Source organism: Carassius gibelio, chromosome B22 (assembly GCF_023724105.1).
Source record: "Carassius gibelio isolate Cgi1373 ecotype wild population from Czech Republic chromosome B22, carGib1.2-hapl.c, whole genome shotgun sequence".
Lineage (NCBI taxonomy): Eukaryota > Metazoa > Chordata > Actinopteri > Cypriniformes > Cyprinidae > Carassius > Carassius gibelio.
The window spans coordinates 14179588-14195324 of record NC_068417.1 but is presented as its reverse complement, the minus strand read 5'-3'; the positions used below and the strand labels follow the sequence as shown (position 1 = coordinate 14195324).

At 41.4% G+C, this 15737-nt stretch overlaps 1 long non-coding RNA gene across 1 annotated transcript; it reads left to right on the top strand.

The window, feature by feature from the left end:
- The first annotated feature begins 7720 nt into the window (after positions 1 to 7720).
- Positions 7721 to 9024, top strand: LOC127987185 (uncharacterized). Its single transcript, XR_008161095.1, has 2 exons — positions 7721 to 8152; positions 8465 to 9024. It is a non-coding gene; the product is annotated as an uncharacterized LOC127987185 (long non-coding RNA).
- The last annotated feature ends 6713 nt before the right edge of the window (positions 9025 to 15737 follow it).

Genomic DNA, 15737 nt, shown 5'->3' with positions numbered 1-15737 from the left:
CAAATTCATCTGACATGAACCCAATAGAATTTTTGTTGGGGGGATTGCACTACATCATCAACATCCTGCAATGTAGAGGAACTGAAGGACCAGTTGTTGACATTATGATACAAGATAAACAGGAGTCGCCTCCTCGTCAATCAAGTCAAATCAATTTCTAGATGCATGGCTACTGTTTTGCTGGCTAAAGGAGGTCCTGCAGGTTATTAGGTGGCTATATTTTAATGGTTCATATGTCTAATGAAAATTTACCATAATCTTTTTTCTCAAAGGGGTTCTTTCAATGGTTTCTGAGGAACAAGGGCACATCCAACATAATACATAAACTTAACTTAATCACGGACGAGGAGGAACTAAACAGACAGGGTATTTAAGCACACGGGAGGTAATCAGGGAAATGGAGACAGGTGGGGATTAATCAAATCAACCAAAAAGAACAGGAAAATGAGGAAACTGAAAGTCAATGAATGTAACAATTCGCCCCCTCCCGGAACGGTGCGTCCTCGCACCGCAAGAGGAATACCAGTGGAGGCAGGGTGGGGGTTCTGGAGGTGGACGTGGGGCAGGCAAAGGAGAGGACCCAGGATGGAGTAGGAGGGAGGAGCCAGAGAGGAGCCCGGAGCAGGAAGAGCCAGATGGTGCTCCAGAGACCAGCCAGGATGATGACCCACGGTGGAGTCGGCGGGAGGAGCCATGGTGGAGTAGGAGCCGACGAAATCAGGGGGCTGACAGACGGAGACTGTGACGGTGGGTGAGGAGCCCATGATGGAGCAGAGCATCTGCAGAGCCAGAGTGACGCTGAGGGTCCGGAGGACCAAGGCAGCACTGAAGGCACCGGCGACCGAGGCAGAGGCAGAGCACCGGAAGCCCGCTGCAGAGTCGGAGCGACTGAGGACGGAGGTAGAGCCGGAGGGAAGGAGGAGCCTGACAGAGCAGGAGGGATGGAATGATGAGGAGAAGCCATAGGAGTGGAGTCCCGAGGTGGCGTATGGTCGATGAATGACCAAGCTGGAGCCGGAGGGATGAGGGAGCCCGGTTGAGCTAGTGGGATGATGGGCCACAGTGAAGACAAGGGAGCATGGTGCCAAGGCAGAGGCACAGGGTCGAAGGACAAAGGAGAAGTCCAGGGCTCGGATGCTGGAGGTGGAGACAGGGAATCCACACGCCAAGGCGGAGCTGGAGTCTTGAAGTCCCGCGGCGAACCATGGCACCCAGATGGCGTTGACTGAGGGTGAGCTGAGGGACTGACTGGCATCAGCGGAGATGAGGTCGAGGAACTCGCTGGTCTAGGAGGAGATGAGAGAGGGAGGGCGGGAGGAAACACAGGAAGAACAGGGCTGGACAGAGCCAGCGGAGAAACCGGACACTCAGGGCTGGGTGGAACCATCGGAAATGGAGCAGAGGAACTGACTGGTTTAGGAGGTGGGAGAGGGAGGCTCAGGGAGATTCAGGGCTAGGCGGAACCAGTGGAGAAACAGGAGATTCAGGGCTGGGTGGAACCAGCGGAGAAACATGAGATTCAGGGCTGGTCGGAACCAGCGGAGAAACTGAAAATTTAGAGCTGGACGGAACCAGCTGAAAAACAGAAAATTCAGGGCTGGATGGAACCAAGGGTGAAACAGAAAATTCAGGGCTGGACAGAACCAGTGGAGAAACAGAAAATTCAGGGCTGGGCGGAACCAGCGGAGAAACAGGATTTACCTCCACAAACCAGTCTACAAAGTCCATTAATCCCTCCATATAATTCCCAGAAACCGAATGCAGCTCACCCTCAGTGGCTCCTCAGTGCACGGTGTTGCCGGCTCACACACCTGGTCAGTTGTGCTCTCGAGTCCTTGTTCTGCAACAGTGACAGGCTCGGGGGGTGGGCAAAAAAACAAAAAGAAAGAAAAACGCAGCTAAATAAACTGTTTGGTCCGTGATTCTGTTACGGGCTGCTGGTGTGTAAGGAAGGCACACAAGGAAGATGATATACAAAATATACAAAAAATGATCGCAGAGGAAAAAGGGCACATCCAACATAATAAATTAACTTAATCACGGACAAGGAGGAACTAAGCAGACAAGTTGTTTATGCACACGGGGGCTAATCAGGGAAATGGAGACAGGTGGGAATTAATCAAATCAACCAAACAAGAACGGGAAAATTACCAAATAAGGAAACTGAAAATCAATGAATGTGTGGCATGATTTCCTGAGTTAAGTGGTTGGGCTGGGCATTTTAATGTCATGAATTGTATGGGCTATAAAATCCAATGTCGAATGCATCCAGGCAGAGCATCATTTCCCGGATGTGGTCTGGTTTGTGCTGACGCGATCGAACGTGACTCTGGGTTGGTGTGGGAAAGGAGAGTGGCTGTGTTTATGGACGTTTCCGCGGTTGTCGTTTTGTCATTTTTGTCATGTCGTTTTTTTTTATTTTTAAATGCTTAATTTTTGTATATAAACACTTGTGTTGTACATTATTTTAAATAGTTTATTAGAGATTATAAATTATAATATTAATGATTTTCATTCATTGTTTTTTTATTTCATGTCTGAGTGTGTGTGTATATGTGCATATATATATATATATATATATATATATATATATATATATATATATATATATATATATATATATATATATATATATATGTGATGGCCGAACCTGTGGCCACACATTGATAAGGGTAACATCAACGCATTCATTCATGATACATACATTCATTCACATACTGATAGTTCTTTTCCCGCATTCATTCACGATACATATATTCATTTACATACTGATAGTTATTTTCTTCCTTTTTATTATTCATTTATATTTGAATTTATAGTATAGGATTTAAGGTTTATGTATAAGAAAATCACTACACAGACTTTGTTTGACAAATTGCAAAGCTTTATTTATACATGTTAGTACTTCGTTCGTTGGTTTGGAGTGCACACTTACTGGCTTGCGTTGTACTATTTCTGTTTCCTTATCTTTGTTTCTATTTGAGTTTAAGTTACCGTGGCATGGAGGTTGGATGAATGGCGTTGACTCAGGTGTGCGTCTTTCCGTCATCGCGGTCTTGACTGACAAAAGGCTGAGGCGCGTGCGGCAGTCAATATTTATGGTCTGAGCATTCCACTGGACGATACCAACTGGATGCTATGTCATGGGGGGGTGAAGAAATGAAGTTATATTTCTGATTGGTTCCAATTTATTTTTATTATTAATATTTGTTGTTTTGTATTAGATTGTTTTGTTTGTTACTCTATTTACTTTGATTAGATAACTTGTAACTAATTTGTTGGTTTATAAAGTGTTGATTGTATGTTTTCCCCTGTCTTGTTTAAGTGAGCTCACCGTCTGTGATAAATACCTGTCTGTTGTCTCATTTAGGGGGTTAGTTTTGTTTTGTTCAGTTCTTCTTAAGTTTCGTTATATTGAATTAAAACTTGTTTTGTTTACTTTATTAAAGTCTAGCTAGATTATTTGTTAGAACAAGTTGATTTATTTTGTAACTGAGACCTTTTTCTTATTTTTGGGTAAAATAAAACCTTTTTTTTGTTGGCAATCCTGTGTCCTCGTGCCTTACTACTTGGCGATATCCGACATATGGTGGCAGCGGTGGGGTAAGCCAGTAGAGGACACAGGTTTTTGTTTTTTTTCCCCCCTCTTGTTTAATTATATTTTTTGAGGAGTTATGAGTCGACCGCCAAAGAAAGGAGTTCTTAAGCTTGCTCCAACTGAGCGAGAAGAAAGAGATGAGGAGAGGACTATAGACGAAGAGGTGTTTGATGGGGAAAAGGAGGCAGCAAGTAGAGAACCATCATTGGGTGATTTGACTGGCCTGTTTCGAGCCCATATGGCGAAAATGGATGTCCGGGAGGCAGCAAGGAAGCAGGAGTATGGAGAACAGGAGCGACGATTTAGAGCTCTCCAACATCAATTCAGCTTATTACAGACTGAGGTTCAGGCTCGTACATCCTTTACTCCTGAGCCACGCCCGACCAATTTAGATTATCTTGATGGCCAGGGTGGAGATGCAGATCCTGGAACCCGACGTTCTCCTCACCAGTTTACCTCCCACACAAGGGATGCTGACCCTAATATTGATTATTCTGGACCAATGTGGCCTCGTGAACCTCGACTGGAAAAGTTAGCTGACTCTGATGATATAGAGCATTTTTTAATAACTTTTGAGCGAATCGCCACAGCTTGCCGCTGGCCCAAGGCTGATTGGACTTTTCACTTGATTCCGTTATTGACTGGCAAAGCAAGGGCTGCATATGTTAATATGGATTTGGATGATTGTATCGAGTATGAGAAGGTCAAGGCAGCCATCCTCATTAAATACGATATCAGTGCAGAGACCTATAGACAGAGGTTTCGCTCCTTAGATGTCTATCCATCTGAGAGTCCAAAAGAACTGTACATAAGGCTGAAGGAACTCTATGGCAAGTGGATTAGACCCCGGGAGAAAACCATCGAAGAGGTGGGTGAAATGATCATTCTAGAACAGTATCTTCGCATGCTTTCTCCTGAACTCCAGGTCTGGGTCCGGGAACGGGACCCTAGGACCGCAGCGGATGCCGCGTCATTAGCTGATGTCTTTGTGGCTGCAAGAAAAAAGAATCAACCGTGGAGTTGGACAACTGGTAGTGACTCCCGACGGGCCCCGTTCCATCAGAAACCGGTGCCTGGGGCGGGTAAGTCTCCCAAGGGAGATTTTCCAGAAGTTAGACGGCATAACATTTTAAGAGGACCAGTCATTTGTTTCCAGTGCGGACAAGAGGGCCACACAAGGCCAGCCTGCCCACAAAATGCTGCTAAACTAACTAACTTGTGTTATGCTCCCAGAGGCAGCACAGCAAAGATAACCAAACCAAAGGTACTGTTACAGATCAAGACGGTGACCGTAAACGGGAAAGAACTGAAGGCCCTAGTGGATACTGGGAGTGACCAGACTCTGGTGAACAGGAAATTTGTGGCTCCATCTTTAATTAGGGCCTATAATAAATTACCCATCTGCTGCGTACATGGGGAGGAAAGAATGGTGCCCACTGCAGACCTATATATTGGGGTTGAAGGTCAAACCTACCTGTTAGAAGTAGGGGTAGCAGATAATCTTCCGTATCCCGTAGTTCTTGGTCATGATTTACCAGTGCTCCTAGATCTGGTCAAGCCCGTGCAGCAGTGCAACATAGTGATAACAAGGGCCATGGCAAAGCAGCCGGAAGAAGCGATACAGACTCTTTCGACACTGCCCTTTTATGACGTAGATTTAGCGATGGGCATCACAAAATCAAGAAAATCTAGACGTCAAAAGAGACGAGCAAAGCTTGAGTATAATGCCTCCCAATTGCCCGTAGAGAGCACATGCAATCTAACCCCACATGTCCAGCTGCCTACTAACATAATTGCATTACAGCAAAAAGATGTTAGTCTTGCTGTTTGCCTACAGAAAGCAAACCAGGAGACCACAGGGGAGGGACCCACTAATGACAAGGGTGAGCATTTTGTATTTGAACAGGGCATACTCTACCGCCAGATCGGACTGGTAAAACAGCTGGTGGTTCCGCAGGATACTCGAGAGGTTGTCCTTCACCTGAGCCATTCCATTCCCTGGGCTGGCCACCTAGGGAAAAAGAAAACCACTGCACGTATCAAAAGACACTTTTACTGGCCCGGCTTGGAAACGGATGTTGCCCAGTACTGTAAAAGTTGCCCTGATTGTCAAAAAGTATCCATCAAACGTCCATCAAGAGTGCCCCTCCAGCCCCTTCCTGTAATCAGTACACCATTCGAACGTCTGGGCATGGATGTCGTTGGCCCTGTGGAAAAGAGCTGTGCAGGTAACCGGTTTCTACTGGTGATCACCGATTATGCTACGAGGTACCCAGAGGTATTTCCTTTAAAGTCTGTCAAAGCTAAATATGTTGCAACTTGTCTAGTCCAGTTCTTTTCCAGAGTCGGACTGCCAGCTGAAATTCTCACTGACCAAGGGACCAATTTCATGTCCAATCTCCTGAAACAAGTCTACCAGTTGCTGGGTATTAAGAGTTTGCGGACAACACCTTACCATCCTCAAACTGATGGGCTCACAGAACGATTTAATCAGACATTGAAACAAATGCTGCGGAAATTTGTTGGTGAGACTGGCCGGGACTTGGACCAATGGCTCCCGTATCTTCTTTTTGCTTATAGAGAAGTACCCCAGGCTTCTACCGGGTTTTCTCCGTTTGAGCTCTTATACGGCCATGAAGTTCGGGGACCTCTGACACTACTTAAAGAAGTCTGGGAAGGAGACCATGGTGAGAGTGAGCCTATTAACATTGTGTCTTATGTCTTGCAAATGAGGGAACGTCTGGAGAAAATGAGGACTTTGGCTCAAACCCACCTGATGGAGGCCCAGAAGCACCAAAAAACATGGTACGACCAATCGGCACGGGAAAGAGGCTTTGTGGTTGGAGACAGAGTACTTGTGATGCTGCCGAGTCAGGAGAGCAAGCTGTTGGCCAAGTGGCAGGGCCCCTTCGAGATCAGGAACCAGCTAGGTCCCACCACGTATGAAGTGGTCATTCCAGGGCAAGATCGTGCTAGCCGAGTACTTCATGTCAACCTTTTGAAGAAGTGGGTATCCCGACCTGAGCAGAGAGCGCAAGTGATGATGATTCGTCAGGTGAAGGAGGAGGAGGAATGGGAAGACCAGTACTTGCCTCGACCAGTAGCTGGAAATATTCATCTAGAGCATCTGCCTGAAGATCAGCAATCCCAGGTGAGAGCTCTATGTACCCCTGAAACCTTCTCAGAATATCCTGGTTTGACATCTTTGATACAACATGATGTGATATTAAAACCTGATGCAGCTGTTAGACGTATGAGTTACAGAATACCTGAGAGACTCCAAGAGGACTTGAAGGAGGAAGTGAACTTGATGCTGAGACTGGGAATTATTGAACCCTCTAAAAGCGAGTGGTGCCATCCGGTGGTCCTAGTACCGAAAAAGGATGGGAGTATCCGGTTTTGTATTGACTTCCGGTACTTGAATTCTGTATCACAGTTTGACTCATATCCTACTCCCCGTATAGACGCCTTAATTGATCGATTGGGCAAAGCCAAATACCTGACGACCATTGATTTGTCCAAAGGGTATTGGCAGATACCATTGACACAACAGGCCCGTCCTTTAACAGCATTTAGGACACCATGGGGGCTATTCCATTTCCGGGTTTTACCCTTTGGCCTGCATGGGGCACCGGCTACCTTTCAGAGACTTATTGACCAGGTGTTACATGGGCTAACCTTTGCTGCAGCTTATTTGGATGACATAGTCATCTACAGTACTACCTGGGAGGAGCATGTTCAACACCTTCAAGAGGTTCTACAGCGTCTGCAAGAAGCAGGCCTCACAGTGAATCCTGCCAAGTGTGCTGTAGCCAGGACGGAAACCGAGTACCTGGGCTTTGTCATTGGCAACGGGGTAGTGCGACCACAAGTCAAAAAGGTCCAGGCATTAGAGGAAGCTCCCATTCCTCAGACACGTAAGGAACTCAGGTCCTTTCTGGGAATGGCGGGATTTTATAATCGTTTTATCCCTCACTTCTCTAGCAGGGCTGCCCTGTTGACAGATATGGTGGGGGTTCGATGTCCAAATCAATGCCAGTGGTCAGAAGAAAGGATGACAGCCTTTCGAGATATTCAATCGGCGTTAAGATAAAATGCTGTGCTGTACAGTCCAGACTTTGATCAAGAATTTATTGTGCAGACGGATGCCTCTGAGAGGGGCATAGGGGCTGTGTTGTTACAGGGACCACCTGGTGAGCGACGGCCTGTGGCTTTCATTAGCCGCAAACTCTTTCCAAGGGAAGTCCGCTATTCGACAATAGAGAAGGAATGTTTGGCAGTTAAATGGGCCCTAGACTCCTTGAGATATTACCTACTTGGAAGGGAGTTCAAGTTGGAAACGGACCATAAAGCTCTCCAGTGGCTGGAAAGGATGAAAGATACCAATGGGAGGATCACACGGTGGTATCTGGCTATGCAGCCTTTCCGGTTCACTGTCCAGCACGTTCCGGGCAAGTCCAATGTGACCGCTGACTACTTCTCTCGTTGTATCCACGAGATGCCTGAAGGGAGGGGGTGTGTGATGGCCGAACCTGTGGCCACACATTGATAAGGGTAACATCAACGCATTCATTCATGATACATACATTCATTCACATACTGATAGTTCTTTTCCCGCATTCATTCACGATACATATATTCATTTACATACTGATAGTTATTTTCTTCCTTTTTATTATTCATTTATATTTGAATTTATAGTATAGGATTTAAGGTTTATGTATAAGAAAATCACTACACAGACTTTGTTTGACAAATTGCAAAGCTTTATTTATACATGTTAGTACTTCGTTCGTTGGTTTGGAGTGCACACTTACTGGCTTGCGTTGTACTATTTCTGTTTCCTTATCTTTGTTTCTATTTGAGTTTAAGTTACCGTGGCATGGAGGTTGGATGAATGGCGTTGACTCAGGTGTGCGTCTTTCCGTCATCGCGGTCTTGACTGACAAAAGGCTGAGGCGCGTGCGGCAGTCAATATTTATGGCCTGAGCATTCCACTGGACGATACCAACTGGATGCTATGTCATGGGGGGGTGAAGAAATGAAGTTATATTTCTGATTGGTTCCAATTTATTTTTATTATTAATATTTGTTGTTTTGTATTAGATTGTTTTGTTTGTTACTCTATTTACTTTGATTAGATAACTTGTAACTAATTTGTTGGTTTATAAAGTGTTGATTGTATGTTTTCCCCTGTCTTGTTTAAGTGAGCTCACCGTCTGTGATAAATACCTGTCTGTTGTCTCATTTAGGGGGTTAGTTTTGTTTTGTTCAGTTCTTCTTAAGTTTCGTTATATTGAATTAAAACTTGTTTTGTTTACTTTATTAAAGTCTAGCTAGATTATTTGTTAGAACAAGTTGATTTATTTTGTAACTGAGACCTTTTTCTTATTTTTGGGTAAAATAAAACCTTTTTTTGTTGGCAATCCTGTGTCCTCGTGCCTTACTACTTGGCGATATCCGACAATATATATATATATATATATATATATATATATATATATATATATATATATATATATATATATATAATGCATCCTAGCAATTTCACTGCCCCAGTTTCCTACACACATAAGTGTTCCTTTATGTTATCTCATTCTTTCATATCATATGTATTAAGAGTGACTCAGACTATCACTGTGTTCATTTTCAAGTCATTTTACTGCATAGTTTTGGAGAAAAATAAAAGCAAATCACCCAAAAACAAAATGCATGTTACGTCTAGTGACTGGAAAAAAGGCAGAGAATCCAATAGCGAGTAAATAACAGAGGTTTATTATACTCAAGTACTCGACAATGGTAAAAGACAGTTTCGCTGGACAAAGCACAGACGAGTGAAGCAGGGCTTTGAAGCAGTCAGGCAGGCTGAAGAGACCACCGTTTAGGACAGCGATGCAGGGATGCAATGGGCGAACCAAACTTGCAGGATCCAGGAATCTGGAACGAAGGGCCAAGACCAGGAAACACATGAAACAGCCAGAACCACCAGCAAATTCACCCAAAACATCAAACTCCATTGTTGCACTTGCATTTTTTCCCATTTTACAACATTCATAAAAAGGGTTGCTTTATAGGTTAGCTCAATATTTCAAGCCACATGCATTCAGAGTGACCCCGATGATCACTGGATTCATTTTCAAGGCATTTTACCATATAGTTTTGGAGAAAACTAAAAGCATATTCACCCAAAACAACAAAATGAATCCTAGGAAATGCACTGTGTCCCGTTTTTTAATACTCATAAAAAGGGTTCCTTTATAGGTTAGCTCATTCTTTCAATGTATGTGTATTCAGAGTGACCCAGACTATCACTTTATTCAATTTCAAGTCATTTTACTGTATAGTTTTGGAGAAAACTAAAAGCAAATTCACCCAAAACAACATTTTAAATTTTTTACATTTTTTTAGAGTTGGGTGTCATTAGCATAGCAGTGATAAGAAAATGCATGCTTCTGGATGAAAGATCCTAATGATGTCATGTAGATGGAGAAGAGAAGTGGTCCAAGTACTGAGCCTTGAGGAACCCCAGTAGCAAGGTGGTGTGACTTTGAAACATCACCCCTCCAAGACACACTGAAGGATCTGTCAGAGAGGTAGGACTTAACCCACAGGAGTGCAGTTCCAGAGATGCCCATTTTTCTGAGTGTGGACAGGAGAATCTGGTGATTAACAGTGTCAAAAGCAGCAGAAAGGTCCAGTAAGATGAGTACCGAGGATTTTGAAGCTGCTCTTGCTAGTCGCAGGGCTTCAGTAACCGAGAGCAGAGCAGTTTCAGTTGAGTGGCCACTTTTGAAGCCAGATTGGTTGCTGTCCAGGAGGTTGTTCTGTACAAGGAACATAGAAACTGGTTGAACACAGCTCGCTCAAGTGTCTTTGCAATGAATGGAAGAAGGGATACCGGTCTGTAGTTTTCAAGAAGCGCTGGATTTAGAGATGGTTTCTTGAGCAGTGGGCTTACCCGAGCCTGCTTGAATGCTGGGGGAAATGTTCCAGTGTGAAGAGAGGAGTTCATAATGTGAGTAAGCGAAGGTATGACTGAAGAAGAGATCGCTTGAAGGAGGTGAGTGGGGATCGGATCAAGGGGACAAGTAGTAGGATGATTGGACAGGAGAAGTTTGGAAGCGTTCATCTCTGAGAGTGGGGAGAAGGAGGAGAAAGAGTGCGCATCAGGCATTGTGAAGTTGTCCTCAGTTTGCGGTGTGGAGAATTGGTCACTGATGGATCTTGTCTTATTTGTGAAGAAAACTGCAAAGTCGTCCACTGTAAGAGTCGATGGAGGAGGTGGTGGCGGTGGATTAAGAAGAGAAGAGAAAGTCTTGAAGAGTGTCCGAGCATCACAACAGCTGTTAATTTTGTTGTGGTAGTAGGATGTTTTAGTCGTGAAGACATTTGCAGAGAAGGAAGAGAGGAGAGACTGATACACACGGAGGTCGGTAGAGTTTCTTGATTCCTGCCATTTCCTCTCTGCAGCCCTGAGTTTAGAGCGATGTTCACGGAGAACCTCGGACAGCCAGGGGGCAGATGGGGCGGTGCGTGCCGGTCTAGACAACAGTGGGCAATAGTTGTCCAAGCAAGATATTAAAGTGGAGCAAAGAGTGTCCTAGCACTGTTCGTGTCCAGAGCTGAAAACTGAGAGGGTACAGGAAGCGAGGATGAAACCACAGAAGATAGGCAAGATGGAGACAGTGAGCGTAGGTTCCGTTGAAAGGTGACCTGCGTTGGAGTGTGAGCTGCTTCAGGAGTCAGTGCTAGGTTAGCAGTAATGAGGAAGTTGTCTGAGGTGTGCAGTGGAGCAAATGAAAAGTTGTCCACGGAGCAACAGCGCGTGTAGATGAGGTCCAGTTGGTTGCCTGATTTGCAACAAAATGCATCCTATCAATTGTAGTTTATCACATTTTCCAAAACTCTATTAAAGTGTTCCTTTATAGGTTAGCTCATTCTTTCAATGTATATGTATTCAGAGTGACCCAGACTATCACTGTATTCATTTCCAAGTCATTTTACTGTATAGTTTTGGAGAAAACTAAAAGCAAAATCACCCAAAACATCAAACTCCATTGTTGCACTTGCACTTTTTCCCATTTACCAACATTCATAAAATGGGTTGCTTTATAGGTTAGCTCATTCTTTCAAATCATATGTATTCAGAGTGACCCCAACTATCACTGTATTAATTTTCAAGGCATTTTACTGTATAGTTTTTGAGAAAACTAAAAGCAAATTCACCCAAAACAACAAAATGCATCCTAGCAATTGCAGTGTGTCCCATTTTCCAACATTCATAAAAAGGGTTGCTTTATAGGTTAGCTCAATATTTCAAGTTATATGTATTCAGAGTGACCTCGACTATCACTGGATTAATTTTCAAGGCATTTTACAGTGTAGTTTTGGAGAAAACCAAAAGCAAAATCACCCAAAACATCAAACTCCATTATTGCACTTAGACTTTTTCCCATTTTCCAACATTCATAAAAAGGGTTGCTTTATAGGTTAGCTCCTTCTTTTAAGTCATATGTATTCAGAGAGACCACGATTATCACTGTATTAATTTTCAAGGCATACTACTGTATATTTTTTTTAGACAACTAAAAGCAAAATCACCGAAAAACAACAAAATGCATCCTAGCAATTGCAGTGTGTCCCATTTTCCAACATTTATAAGAAGGGTTGCTTTATAGGTTAGCTCATTCTTCCAATGTATATGTATTCAGAGCGACCCTTACTATCACTGTATTCATTGTCAAGGCATTTTACTGAATATTTATGTAAAAAAATAAAATAAATAAAAGCAAACTCACCTAAAACATCAAACTCAATTGTTGCACTTTTTCCCATATTCCAACATTCATAAAATGGGTTGCTTTATAGGTTAGCTCATTCTTTCAAGTCATATGTATTTGGAGAGACCCCGATTATCCCTGTATTCATTTTCAAGGCATTTTATTGTATAGTTTTTGAGAAATCTAAAAGCAAAATCACCCAAAATAGCAATTGCCCTAGCAATTGCACTGTCCCATTTTCCAACACTCATAAAAAGGTTTCCTTTATAGGTTACCTCATTCTTTCAAATCACATGTATTCAGAGTGACCCTTACTATCACTGTATTAATTTTCAAGGCATTTTGCTGTATAGTTTTGTAAAAAGAAAGAAACAAAAAAAAAGTTGCAATTTTGATTCTTACGCAAAACAGTACGCCAAAAAGCGTCTATGCTAACGTTACCCAAATGTTATTTTAACTATAACTCTTGATCGGAATGAGATATCTTCACTAAACTTGGTACACATATGTATGAGCTCAATCTTTGGTCAAACAAAAATAATTGCGCATCTCTGCCACTTGGGGGCGCTATAAGATAGAAAAAACACATAAATGGCTATAACTAGGCAACCGTTGGCTCGATCGACTTGAAAATTGGTATGCAGTGTCTATGTCTGAAGGGGCACAAGTACCTATGAGGACATTTGCATATCTCAAAAAACATAGCCGCCATTGGCCAAAACATTTTAAGCACCTATTTGAAAGGGTTAACGGAAGTTGATTGGAACGAAACTCACTGGGTACGTTCGACTCATGAACCTTAAGGTCTGTAAGAATTTTGAAAGAAATCGGCCACTAGTTGGCGCTGACGAGTTTTATGGCTCTGTAATCACGTCGTGTTTCACATATCAACACAATACGCATATCATTTGATAGATCTCCTCATAATGCACAACTTTGCCTCAAAAACCATTGCTGTCAATCAAATCGTTCAATTGTTATTCGCAAATATGTTAAAAACCTACTTTTGCAAACTAGTCCTAGGTTTTTTGTCCGATCGGAACCAAACCACGGCAGTAATATTCTGTGGACTCTCTAGATCAATAATTATTATTAGTTTGAATTTTGTACTTTGGTTAGCTTTAAAGGGGTAATTAAGAAAAGGGGTGTGGCCAAACATACCCCCAAAGCCTATAAAACCTAAACGAAAACTCAAAACTTTATGAAACTTGGTGAAATCATGTAATAGGTGTTTCTTAACAAGGCTGCAAAGTTTCATGGAGATCGGACCATAGGTGGCGCTTTAACAGTAGAAAAGGTCTCAAAACACAAGATTTATATGGTAAATGGCCTCGAATTGTTTGAAAATGCTCATATATTCACTCATAAACACTAGATCTTGATATCATATGATAGATGTCCTCATTCTGAACAACTTTGCCTCTGGGACCAATGTTGTCAATAAAGCTGTTAATTAAATATTCAAGGTTATTTTAAAAATTTACTTTGGCAAACTAGTGATAGGGTTTAAGCTGAAAATCAATAAAACCACTGAAGTACAATTCTCTAGACTCTGAAGGTCAATAATTATCAAAAACATATTGAACAATTGCATTTGGACAACTATAAACCAGTAATTTTATAATATGTTATTTGCATAGTGAACACAAAGGCCTATTAATACAAACAGAAAGCCCACAAATTATCAAAACTGTGTAAAATAATGCATAATTTAATTCTTAACAAGCATGCAAAATCTAAGAGTGATTGGGCAACAAAAAAAAAAAAAAAAAAAAAAAAAAAAAAAAAAAAAAACTCTATAACAGTTATGTTTAAAAACACAGTGTTGCTTGAGTAAATGCAATTTATAACCACTAGATGGCAGCGGAAGACCACTAATGGGCTCATTCAGGTAAGTTGAACAGTACTGTTGAAAGGATTCACGAATTCATGCCAAAACATAAAAAAATCAACTGTTATAACATTTTAAATCTCATTGAGTCAATGTTTTCCATTTTGTTCATACAGATATATCAGTTTTTACAATTTTGCCACGTTATGATTACAGTTTAACCTGAAAATGACATCTAAACTCAAAAAGAGAAGACTTGCAATAAGTTTATTGTCACCTATCACTTATTTCAAATACCTATATCTGCAACAAAATGTTTGTGCATTTATGTGTGTCTTTGTGTGTGTGTGTGTGTGTGTGTGTGTGCACATGCTTATAGAGAATTAATATATTATTCTAATCATTTACTTTCAGTGTGTATGTCTGTCTGTTAGCCTGTTCTCCATTTTGGATGTGTTTAACTGTCTTCCATACATCCAGGTTGGCCGAGACCACCTCAGAGGCCTTAATGTGCTTGAACCACGGTAAAATGCTGCTTGCAGCTTTAGTTATTATTATTATTATTATTATTATTATTATTATTATTATTATTTAACATTTACATTTAGTCATTTTCCACAATTTCTGGATACATAAATTGATTCTTCTTAGAGGCAAACAGACACAGGAAGTGCTTGTAATACCAAGTTTTAGACATTGTTCAAATAAGTAAAAGCTAGAAAAAGAAGGAATACATAGAGTTGTTGTTTTTTTACAATGAAGCCAAGTAGTTTTGAAAGAGATGAGTTTTCAGCTGTCGCTTGAAAATTGTCAGGGATTCAGAATTCCAGATAGGGGTGGGATGATCATTTCTTTTTTTTTTTTTTTTTTTTTTGACTGTATGGTTTTGAATAATAATGGCAAAATCACTTTAAAAAAAACAAAAGTGCATTCTACCAGTTGCACCATTACCCATTTTCAAACACCAATAAAAGTAGTTTCTTCGTAACTTTGCTCGTTCTTTCAATTGATTATTGTTCATGGTGATCCTGACTATTACTGTGGTAATTTTCAAATATTTTTACTGTAAAGTTTGGGAGAAAATTTATTCCAAATTCAACCCAAGTATCTATGTGCACCTTTGCACTATCACGTCTCATTTTCAAACGCTCATAAAATTCTTTCCTTTATAGGTTTGATCATTATTTCATTGATTCCTGTTTACAGTGACCCTGACTATTACTGTATTTATTTTAATTTCATTTTACTTTACAGTTTTGAGAAAACACAAACTCACTTCAAAAATGATTTTATAGAGTGTATTGTTGCACTCATTTTCCAACATAAAGTTTCAGATTTTGGAGGAATTATTATGCAAATGTACCATGCTTATTACCACATTAAACTGACTCTTATTTCATAAATAGTATTGGTCAAAATTGCTAGGAAATACCCTCCTGATACACTCAACCTCTTCTTACATTTTAATTATTAGTGTCACATTTAATTAAGTTCAAATCTTAATTTTAACCATAGGAAATGATTAGGT